We start from the raw sequence: 13,028 nt of genomic DNA, 5'->3' as shown, positions 1-13,028 counted from the left end.
CAGACAAACTAATTGAATCCTTTATTTTGACAACTTTTTATTATCCCATTGAACTGACATTTCGCACATAAACTGCGTGGCAATACATTTTATTAGAATTACAAATAGACTACTTCATTAATTAATTAATTAATTAATTAAAAAAAAAACTTATTGGCTGCCATAATTATTTTCTATTTATTTAGATATTACTTTTAGCTATAGATCAATATATTTATAAATGGCGTTTGTCGCACAGGCGGTTTGTTTAGTTGGTTGGAGTGTAGTGCTCATGACGACGAATGTCTTGGGTTCGATCCCCGAAGAGGCTTTTTGAAAATATATTTTTCATTCATATGAAAAGGAAAATTTAAAATGCCAGGAAAAGTGAATCGGTTTCTATTTGACCACATAAGTGTTACGATATTTAGCATAGCCTTCATATGCGTCCTTCAGTCGCAGAACGACTATATATCATCTCGAACAAAGCGAGAGGAAGACCTGGGCATTGTCTTTGGTCAGAACGATGTGTCCCTCTTCCCCCCTCTCCACGCAGCTGATGTGACCAAAGGAATATCCGATACAGTTTGGGATCAGTAGCGCCGCAGGTTCTGTAGCACAGTGTGCAGCAACCTGCCTAAGGGTCACCATCTCCTGATTTTTCCTCAGGGTTGTCTCCCGAAGCCTTTCCCGTGTTTGGGTACCGGTATAGCCGCAGGGCAGCGGAGGTTTGAATTCAGAGTTTTCCTTCTCCTAGATGGGTAGCCAACCAAGGCTAACGAGCCCCTCCTGCCCGAAGCTTACTGGTTTAGGCACCAGTGGCTCGCCTTTGCCCCTTCTCCTGTCTGTGGTAACTAATAAGAATAGTTACACAATTAAGAAAAAAAAAAAAGATATGAATTTTTAGTTTAATAAATTATAGATTATGAACTGATTTTAGAAAAATAAAATTTTAAAATTTTAGTTTTGGTTCTTAGGTTTCATTCCTATAATGTTTGTATTTTTCGAATGTATGCTTCTATATTTTTGCTTTCCTTTTAATCTCCTAGCAGTTGAACACAATAGTTCTATTGCCGTTAAGGTTAGTTTCCTTTTCCTTCTCCTAAATGACTAATAAACTACATAGGGGAAATGGGTTGGGACAACTAACTTGCCTAGTTGCAATAATTCGGGTTGGTTTAAAATAACGACTTAATGATATAACTAGATTCATCCAAACCTTCTTCCAATCACTAGAGCGTACCAGGAACTTGTCACCCCATTGGACTTGTAGTTACTCATGTGGAACTTAAACATATAAAAAAACAACATTGCCGGGTAACATTGAAGTGAGACTATTCTTTTCCTATCCTAATGTCTTTTGGTGTTGTCCTATGAGTAAAGAATAGAAGCCGCCTACACTCTACAGACTGACGTAATGCAAAGACAAAAATAGAATCCTGTCTTTGATATGTTTTTGACAAATCTCCTTACATCGTGGATTGAATGAACAGATTTAGATCCATGATGAAACAAAGTGCCAGGATTAGGATACATTCACTGGACCGTGGCACACTTGCTAACCCTCAAACAGAATGGGTTTACATCCTGGGTCAAACCCTGGGTTTGTTATGTGCCGTATTGAATGTTCCGTTATAGCGACAATAGTGATTGGTTCTAAAAATGTATCTGAGTGTCCAGTGGGTGTAGGTCAGTGACCTTGCTCTGTCCACCCAGTGTCCACCCAGGTACGCGTGAATACAAGAAGGTAACGTAATTTAAAAAAAAAGCAAAATGAGTAGAATTGAAGGAATATCTAAGTAAGGTGTTCTCCTACCAATGGGATGTCATTTACTGTCAATAATCTGCCAATTTATTTCGATGTATTGCCAGCCAATGTGGCGCCACTGTACTTCCAATCGCACGTCAGTGGACTGTCAATGTGGCGCCACTGTACTTCCAATGCCATGTCAGTACACTGTCAATGTGGTGCCACTGTACTTCCAATCCCACGTCAGTGGACTGTCAATGTGGTGCCACTGTACTTCCAATCCCATGTCAGTGGACTGTCAATGTGGTGCCACTGTACTTCCAATCCCATGTCAGTGGACTGTCAATTTGGTGCCACTGTACTTCCAATCCCATGTCAGTGGACTGTCAATGTGGTGCCACTGTACTTCCAATGCCACGTCAGTGGACTGTCAATGTGGTGCCACTGTACTTCCAATCCCATGTCTGTGGACTGTCAATGTGGTGCCACTGTACTTCCAATCCCATGTCAGTGGACTGTCAATGTGGTGCCACTGTACTTCCAATGCCACGTCAGTGGACTGTCAATGTGGTGCCACTGTACTTCCAATCCCATGTCAGTGGACTGTCAACGTGGTGCCACTGTACTTCCAATCCCATGTCAGTGGACTGTCAATGTGGTGTCACTGTACTTCCAATGCCACGTCAGTGGACTGTCAATGTGGTGCCACTGTACTTCCAATCCCATGTCAGTGGACTGTCAATGTGGTGCCACTGTACTTCCAATGCCACGTCAGTGGACTGCCAATGTGGTGCCACTGTACTTCCAATCCCATGTCTGTGGACTGTCAATGTGGTGCCACTGTACTTCCAATCCCATGTCAGTGGACTGTCAATGTGGTGCCACTGTACTTCCAATGCCACGTCAGTGGACTGTCAATGTGGTGCCACTGTACTTCCAATCCCATGTCAGTGGACTGTCAATGTGGTGCCACTGTACTTCCAATGCCATGTCACTGGACTGTCAATGTGGTGCCACTGTACTTCCAATCCCATGTCAGTGCACTGTTAATGTGGTGCCCATGTGCTACCAATATATTGTTAATTCATTAAGACATGTTCTCAGTGTAAAACTATGACTTTAACATGCCGCTTATGTAGTAGCAATTTATGTAATGTTATGTCAATGTAATGCCAATGTAGGGTCACTATTGTGTCAATATTATGTCAATCTGGTGTCAATGTGTCTAATGTCAATGTAGTGTCAATGTAATGCTAATTTAACCTCAATATAGTGTCAATATTATGTCAATGTTATTTCTTGTTTTGGGATACTTTTGAGCTGAGAAATTAATCCACACTATATGAGTTTTAATTCCCGTACTAACGCCTACCATATCTGTACCATTGTCGTATCCTTGAAAAAAAAAAGTTTTGAGTATTTAACCCATTTTTGTATTCTCTCATTATGTTAGTTAAATATTCTTTGATAAAGTTGTCGATTGGAATTCTATTGGAGCAGAATAAAAATTGCCTCTTTTACCCTACGAATCAATTCATAAGTTAAAGTTTTTGACTTCTGCTTGATCAAATATTTTGAATAAAAGTCGATGTAGTGAATTTGGGTGATTCTGTATTACGAGATTCATCTCTTTTAACTAATGCATAAATCTTCTAGGCGCGAGACCCCTAGAACCGCGATATCATTGGCGGTCGCCCACTCCGCCCAAGCCTTGCGACGCCTCTGAATGTAATGCAAAAAAGCGCTACCATTGTAGAGTTTTATCTTTAGAAAACAACCATAAAAAGTGTCTGAGCAAGTCAAGAAAGGAATGGGGTCATAAAAGAAACAATTCTGAGAAAAACAAAGTGTCGGGGCAAGTCAACCAGAGAATTGGGTCAACTATTGGGCTGCCATTTCAGTTTCGATTATTTGTGGGCATCATTTTATATTATCCGTGTTCTCCCCCCCCCTCCAATTACAACCTACTCTGATTATTGTCACGTAGACAGTACAATTGTATGTCCGAGGCTTAACTAACAGCTTCTTGTTACCTGAAAGACTTCATTTTGAATGCGTGCGTTACGTTTTGAATTGCGTTGTTAGATTTAACTAATTAACCTCGATCTTGGACAACACGTGACTATGAAGTTACGAAATTCGTTTGGAGTTTTATTAGAGCTATAAATTAATGTTCAAATATCAAATATGGAATTGTAATTTTTTTCTTTTTCCTAAAAACGTGAGCCTGGAATAAAAAAACACAGTTGTATACCTTGTACATGTCTGTGTGTACACCTGTAGATGTCGAAGTGTTTGCTCTGTACGAGTCAGAAATTTCTTCAGAAATGAAGATAATTACGTCATAACCCTAACTTCAATTACGACGTCATGAACTAGGGGCCACAGTAACGACTTCTCATATAGATATCATGTCATCAAAACAGAATGTTGGCATTGAATGGTAAAATAAGTCGGTAAAGTATACCTTTCAGACCGTGCCATCTATAGGGCAAATGATGTCATGCTCATCCTTTTAAAATAAAACTTCCATACAAAAACAAAAAAACAAAACAACAAACAAACAAACAAACCTAAATAACAAATAACTGAAACTAACAAAACAAACAATTGTACAACAAGCACAAAGACAACAAATCAAGAAATAACAAGAGAGCAACAAACTGCAACACACACACACACACACTCACAATGACTTGTACTCACACACACACACACTAACAATGACTTGTACTCACACACACACACTCACAATGACTTGTACTCACACACACACACAGACATGTCTTCACAAATGGCGTTAGTCACAGTTCACTGCCCCTCATGGAAGACTGCTCTCACAGATAAATACTTGCCTTTCTCTTTTACAGATTTCTCTCTCTCTCTTTTTTTTTTCAACTCGTATATATGCAGACACTATTCAGACTTGTTAAAGAAAAATGTTTTAGTTTTCTGAAGACCATGAGTAGCTGCTACACATTTCAACAAGTAATATCCCCCCCCCCCCCAGGGGCCTACACATAGATCTATGTCACAGAAGACAACAGACGTTAATTGTTATCCTTATTATTATTGTTATTGCACCATCCACTTCAAAGCTGTACACATTATGTTCAGCTTGTACAATTTTATTTATAAAACTGGAGCCTGTACGTAACAACAGTTTCTATATTTTATTTATAAAACTGGAGCCTGTACGTAACAACAGTTTCTATATTTTATTTATAAAACTGGAGCCTGTACGTAACAACAGTTTCTATATTTTATTTATAAAACTGGAGCCTGTACGTAACAACAGTTTCTATATTCTATTTATAAAACTGGAGCCTGTACGTAACAACAGTTTCTATATTTTATTTATAAAACTGGAGCCTGTACGTAACAACAGTTTCTATATTTTATTTATAAAACTGGAGCCTGTACGTAACAACAGTTTCTATATTTTATTTATAAAACTGGAGCCTGTACGTAACAACAGTTTCTATATTTTATTTATAAAACTGGAGCCTGTACGTAACAACAGTTTCTATATTTTATTTATAAAACTGGAGCCTGTACGTAACAACAGTTTCTATATTCTATTTATAAAACTGGAGCCTGTACGTAACAACAGTTTCTATATTCTATTTATAAAACTGGAGCCTGTACGTAACAACAGTTTCTATATTTTATTTAAAAACAAAAGAATTTGCTTGCTGACCAAACGTTGCCACTGAGGCTTCTTTCAGCAAGACACAGGTGATGTTGAAATAAGGGTTTCAAAGCGCTTTTAGTTGTCAGATCTAAACTTGACAGACAGACAGACGAATGGACAACATACAACCAAAAGCGGCTTTTCCCTACATGAGTCGCAAAAAAAAAATATTCTGAAAAATTGCTGCTAATATGTCCAGAGTGTTGGCGGGGAAAGAAATTCACGCATTATTTCGCATTTTAGAACGTAATTACATTTTTTTTCTTGGTACCAAGAAGCTATATTTATGTGTTTTTTTTCTTTAAATTATATTTATTATATCAATTAAAAAAAAATCATTATTTCTAAAAACAATTCTAAAATATCGTTCAAAACAAGACAAATCAACTGAGATGTTCTGGTAAGATCAATATTAAACGGTGTCCTGAATACAAACCCCAGTGTAATATCTCATCTATACATTTCTCTGCCGACTTCTGACACCGCCCCAAAACTTCCTGGTTACGTCATAGCATTCCATGCGCTGTGGCGGGTGGCATCCATGTCACGACATTCTGCGCTAGAGGTAACCCCTAGGAGATGGAGTAACATAGAGTCCCGCCTTGAAGTGCCCCCACGTCGCCCAAGTTTGTAATAGAAATAGGCTTTCCGAGGAATTTGTGTGCACTTAAAATTATAGACAAGCGCTCTCCCATTGAATGAGATAATATTAGTTGCAGACACTCTTGAGGAAGAGGGAAGGAAGTAATTTCATTTACCATGAATGTCAATAGTGGAACTTATTAATTGCAATTAATCAATTGTTTTTTTTTAAATATAACAAGCTATGTTTAAACGAAAATAAAAATAAGTAAATATTATATTTTTTCAGAACAACTTTTTTTTTTTTTGGTCTTTCTCGGTTTCACTCTCTCACTCACTCTACCTTGAAACTAGGTCTAAAATAGTGTCTGGAATCTTAGGATTACTTAGTCAAGGAACTCCGAGGTACTTGGTCTGAAAAGTGAATCTCGAAACCAGGGTCATCAAGTTCAGATAAATAGAAATTCTAAAACAATTACCCTACATTTATCAGTGTGACCTTTGACCTGATTAGGAAAACTAAGAGCTTTGATTCCTTCCAGTCTCACGTCATTTGATCCTCGCTATCACGTCTAGTCACGCCTCATCCACGAGACTAGCAGTTGAACAGATTGCATGACGTCATGACACGTGTCCCTCGACTTCCTTTTGTTTTTCTCCATTTATTACAAATAATATGGCATCAACATAGGTTGCCATAGAGATACCATTGGTGTGATCGTAGTGTAGAATATATTATAATAATTCGTTGATATCTTTTTTTTTTAATTCCGTTTTAAATTCGGTGGGGTTATAACGGTGAGGTTAGTCGTTTAGTCCTTGACAGAGGCGTCGATAGGGTTAGTGCTACCATCCCTTATCCAAAAAAAATATTTTTTTTGGATTTAAATCTGTTTCTTATTTTTTCATTTTATTGAAACATGTCGTCAATAAGGTCGTTTTCATTTTCTCTGAGATGTGTACACAACTCATTTGTGTCAATTTTTGTAAAGAATCATTTCGTGATTTCTGATATTTTATCACTTTGGTACTCAACAGCCCCCCCCTTTTTTTTCCCCATGGCGACGCCACCGATTCTTAATGTGTGTCCTAGTGCACGTGATCTAATAGTAACTTTTTTTTCTACAACAAGTACATAGGAGGACATTTTGTTGCCAGGCCAGGGATCAGCTTTATGGACTATATAGTCACTGACATGTATACTCTTTTGAGATTTGTTAGACATGAGTCTTTTAAAATGTTGTTTTTATGTATTGCAAGAGTAATTCAGTTTAGCAGTCTTACACGGCCACTTGTCTTCCTTATAACACAAAAATGAGAGTTGAATCCATTGGTTTGCCCTATTGTTACTAGACTTAGTCGGGGGGGGGGGATAAGCAATATTAATTTAATGGCACTCTGCCTCTATATATCCAAAAGTAATGCTCCTTCTTTTTAAACAGTGAAGTGGAGGAGCCATGACGTAGAATGCGATACTTTGTCGGTAGTTAATATTCGATACTTTGTTGGTAGTTAATATTCGATACTTTGTTGGTAGTTAATATTCGATACTTTGTTGGTAGTTAATATTCGATACTTTGTTGGTAGTTAATATTCGATACTTTGTTGGTAGTTAATATTCGATACTTTGTTGGTAGTTAATATTCGATACTTTGTTGGTAGTTAATATTCGATACTTTGTTGGTAGCTAATATTCGATACTTTATAGGTAGTTAATATTCGATACTTTGTTGGTAGTTAATATTCGATCGTTTTCAAACTTCCTTTATAAGCACCCTGGAATCGACCTGTGGGTTCCATGCACGAAGGTTATCATTCTGCCTTTTTATGACACCTGTTTCAATGACTGTCAAGTCATGTCGCACCAATACCGTTCTGGCACATGTCAGATGTGTGCTACATAGTCAAACAAGATCACGGCATGACGTGCTAAGCTTTTCGATGGAACCCTCGCTTGCAGAACTTTCTTGTGTGAGTTCATTTCTCACGGTTCGGAAGATTTGGCCAGAGGTCAGAGGTGATCATTGGAAGTCCTGGTTTGAGTGCCTTCATTAATGACCTCACAGTTCTGCAGCAAAAAGGAAGTTTAAAAGAAGGTGAAGGTTACCAGTAAACCCAAGGGGAGTTAATTAACTTTTCAATCACAAGTATCACGAACAGAAGTCCTCAAGATAACCCCTTTAAAAGCAGAAGTCCTTGGAAATACCTGTACAAAAAATGAAGGCAATAAAATCAAGCCACAGTTACTGCTAGCAGAAAAGAAAATGTGTCGCTTAAAAACAAATCCACAAGTTGAATTCAATTGCGTCGTAAAATGGAGGATGTAAAACTATATCGTTTACTTACGATGTTATTGTTGAACGATATAATGTATTAGCATTTATATTATTTGCGAAACTTTTACACTTGGACTAAAGCGAAACTTTTACACTTGGACTAAAGCGAAACTTTTACACTTGGACTAAAGCGAAACTTTTACACTTGGACTAAAGCGAAACTTTTACACTTGGACTAAAGCGAAACTTTTACACTTGGACTAAAGCGAAACTTTTACACTTGGACTAAAGCGAAACTTTTACACTTGGACTAAAGCGAAACTTTTACACTTGGACTAAAGCGAAACTTTTACACTTGGACTAAAGCGAAACTTTTACACTTGGACTAAAGCGAAACTTTTACACTTGGACTAAAGCGAAACTTTTACACTTGGACTAAAGCGAAACTTTTACACTTGGACTAAAGCGAAACTTTTTTAGTGCGCAATAATTCTGTTTCGCATTAAATAAAAAAAAAAAAAGATTTGACGTCTCAAAAGCTAAATATACATCGATGACGTAGATGTGTTTGCATTATGTTTAGCATTACTAAAGACGCAATTGCCCATTCCTTCATGAAACATCATTATATGCTAGACAAATATACACAAGGTAGAGCTACAATAATATGAATACATTAAAAACTTTGTTTGGTACATACTCAAAAAGTATCACACCCTAACTATCCATTAGTCTACTATACCGTTGGGGCACCACATGAGATCTGTTGACCGTCTTTCTCCATTCCTCTTTTTTTTCCTTTTATAGAATCTCGTCCAATGACAAGCCCGTCTATTCTTTTATGTTGTATTTCTATCGATTTCTCTGTCGGCCTCTTTTTTTCCTGGTACTGTTCCAGGCAGGAAGGTTTTTGCAAGCCCTGAGGATCTTGTGATATGGTCATAGAGTTTTTTTGTTTTGTTTTTGTTTTTTTACAGTAATTAGCAGGTCATCGTGTGGTCCAACCGCTGTATTTGCCCTGTCTCTAATCTCTATGATTGTGATGCGGTCTTTGTATGTGATACCAAAGGTCTTTCTGTAGCATCTCAATTCCATTTCTAAGATCCCCCTCTATAATTCTGCATTCATTGCAGCGTCCAAGATTCGAAAGCATATGAGAATGTGGCCATGACCAAAGTGCGCACCAGTCTGATTTTAGTGTCGAAGGCTATGCCTTTGTCTTTCCATATGGTTTTCAGTTTTGCAAGTGCTGCTGTGGATTGAGCTATTCTGCCAAATGGTTCAGGTTTAATTCCTTTATCTGACAATAGCTCCTAGCCTCCTAGGTATTTGAAGTGTCAGTAATTTCAAATTAGTACATTACTATGCCATTATTCTGATTTTAATGCACACATTTCGGGATCCTTTTTTGAAAATGCTAGTTTCTCTTTGAAAGTCACAGAGATGTCACATGGTGTGAAGACAGTGGCGTAGCTAGGGTGTGGGGAGGAGGTGGGAAGAATTTGAACATCCCCCCGTGCCCCCACTTGAGGTGCCCCCAAATGAATGTATTTTTACATTAAAAATTTAATATTTCTCAAAATGCAGGGGACCCCAAAGAGGTCAAGTTCCCCCGGGCCCCCAAACGATGGAAAATTCCTAGCTACGTCCCTGTATGAAGAGAAACGGCGTTTGGTGGTGACAAAGCTTTTAAAGTGGCCCCGTGATTTATCGCTGATCGTCGTTCTAATATAAGAATTGTGTAACTTAAATAATTCAGCTTTACAATTCTTCACGACTATTTCCGTAAACCAGGTCTGTTGTACTGGACCAGAGGGTCGGACGCCAGGGATGTTCTAGATAATATCATTTCTATAAAGTTATATACATTTTAAAAAAAGAAGTTTGTTTAAGTTTTTTTTTTTCAAGTTCTGCATTAAGAAAATAGTACGCCGATAACAGTGGAGTTAGACTAGATGACTGGAGCTAAAACCTATCGGCCATGTAACAACAAAGAGCCCATTCATTCATTTAGTTATGGATTGTTCTTAGTTTTTTTTTTTTTTGATGAGATGGTCCATGTGACAACCAGGTTTCTCCAAATCCTTTCAGTCAGAATTCCTTCGCAAGTGTGCCAGGTTGGTCTATTACGGCACCTACATGTTTCTTCTAGACACCTTTTCTGCAGCCTGGTCATATTTTTTTCAAAGAATATTTTGATTCAAATCACAAAATAGGGGGAAAAAATGCGAACTTCCTCGGTTTATCCACTTTTCCCTTCCATTCACGAATTGCTTAAGTCTAATTTCCCCAACCTATTCACTACATACCTGAACAAACAAACAAAAAGTAATTGTTTTTTATGACGTTTTTAATTCCACTATGAGAACAACTATACACCTCTATCACGATGTATCTAAAAATAGCATATGTCCTTACTACTGAATTACGTAATATGACACCATTGTCAGAGCCTTGCCCTTGGCTTGCTATTTATAGATAAGTTAAAAATAGCTTGGTCTTCCACAAAGGCACGAAATCTGTGACATGGCAAACACACACACACAGACACACACACTCACACATATTCAACCATTGTCTCATGTCTTTCAGGAAAACAATGTCCCCCCCCCCCCCAAGTTGTTGTGTGCATGTAAATTTATTTACAGGCAAGTGAGACATTAAGGTGCATTGGAATACAAGCTCGAGGGGCGGGGAGCCAGTGGGAGGGGAATTGGAGTTAAACCTAAATTCTTGTACACTGAACCATGGAGAGCATGACGAGACCTTTTCCAACATAGTATCGATGGCTGACTGGTCGTGTGATCTGCACTCTGGTTTATCGTCTTGATGGTCCTGGGTTCAAGCCCTGCCCGCCGCCACGGCACCTTCGACATAGTCACAGAGGTCACGGCCACCATCCCCTGCCGACCTAGATCTAGACTCTAAAATAATTTTAATTAGAATATAAATCCAGATCTAGATATACTGTAATAAAAATCTAGATCTAGTTTTAAAAATCTAGATTAGATCTAAATCAAGATATCATTCCTTTTTTAAACGCGAGTCACATAACGAGGCTTAATAAACATTACTATACCGAGTTCTTTTTTCATTTCATTTGAAGAATTAATTCCATATAACGTCAGAGGGAAATAAAAACACTACGTCACACGGCCTAGCTAGACTAAAAATCGCCTTCATCTATAAGAGCCTTTTATCGAGTGTTCATAGACATTGGTGCACCGAGTGCGTTCTTTTAGTATTTCATTTAAAGAATTCATTCCATATGACGTCAAAGGAAAAAAAAACACTACGTCACAAGGCCTAGCTAGACTAAAAATCACTTTTATCAACACGAGCCATTTCTCGAGTGTTCATAGACATTGGTGCACCGAGTGCGTTCTTTTAGCATTTCATTTAAAGAATTCATTCCATGTGACGTCAAAGGAAAAAAAAAACACTACGTCACACGGCTTAGTTAGACTAAAATATGTTTTCATTAATACAAGCAATTTTTTCGAGGGTTAATAGACATTGGTGCACCGAGTGCGTTCTTTTAACATTACATTTAAAGAGTCCATTCATATGACGTCAAAGAAAAAAAATTCCATTACCTCACAATAGGCTAGTACCGGTACCATAAAAAAAAATGTCTTTATTTACACGAGATATTTAACGAGGGTTCATAGACATTGGTGCACTAATAGATATTATTTAAAAAGGATCAAAGCCACATTGTTTTTGCGTTTTGTCTGTCAGTCGGTCTGTCCGTTATCTTGATATAAAAAAAAAACAACTAAAAGTTATTAAAAATTGATTAACCTTTATTTTACGTTTCAAAACATCGCAATAATTTTTAGGTATGAACACAATTGAAAAGTTTATATAATAGATTGTTCCGGATGTTTGTATAAATAGTAAAAGAAAAAGAGAATTTCAGATAAATGTAATACCGTTAATTAAATTTTTTGGATGGTCTCGTATAAAAATTAGATGTACTACAGCCACGTGGAGAGATTTTCATACCTTACTTTGGTGTTTGGATTCTGTTTTCCTTAAAAATCGGAACATAATATTAACGATAATTAGATTTTTTAATGTTTTAGGTAGAAAGTTAAATGTACTGTAAGAGAGTAGTGAGTTAAAATATTTTTCATAAAAATCCGTAAAAACATTATTTCGTAAATGAGAAGATTATTTGTTTATTAATTAGAAGAGGGAGTTCAAACAATTATTTGGAGTTAGTAGATTTTTAAATAAATTCGGAAATTTCTGGCGACGATTTGTAAGAAACAAAATCCGGAACTTTCTTTATCGATTAGAAAACTTCTATGTTATGTTTTACAAGAAAATTAAATGTCTAAAAAGTAATTTTCAGTAATCAATTCTAGTAAATTACTTTTTTTAAAAGCCTTATATAAGTCAGTATAGAGATTATGATTTAGCATTAGTATGCTATTTACATAAAAAACGCAACAACATATTATTGATAATGTGTTTTTGCAACGTTTAAGCATGGAAATTGAATGTAATATAAGTTAGAAGAGCAAACAAACATTTGTTGGCGTTGATTAGTTTTGCACAAAAAAATCCGGAACATTCAATTTTAGATACTTAAAACTATTGAGATGTTATGGGAGGAACATTAAAGGGTAAATCAGATTTTCAATAGCTTTTAGAGTTCTAGTTTTTAAATCTAATCGTGACGGACAGACCGACCAACAGACAAAACGCACAAAAATAAGCTTCTTTTATTCGGATGGGG

Source organism: Biomphalaria glabrata, chromosome 10 (assembly GCF_947242115.1).
Source record: "Biomphalaria glabrata chromosome 10, xgBioGlab47.1, whole genome shotgun sequence".
NCBI classification, from domain to species: domain Eukaryota; kingdom Metazoa; phylum Mollusca; class Gastropoda; family Planorbidae; genus Biomphalaria; species Biomphalaria glabrata.
The sequence above is the reverse complement of the archived record's forward strand: the minus strand, read 5'-3'. Positions refer to the sequence as shown.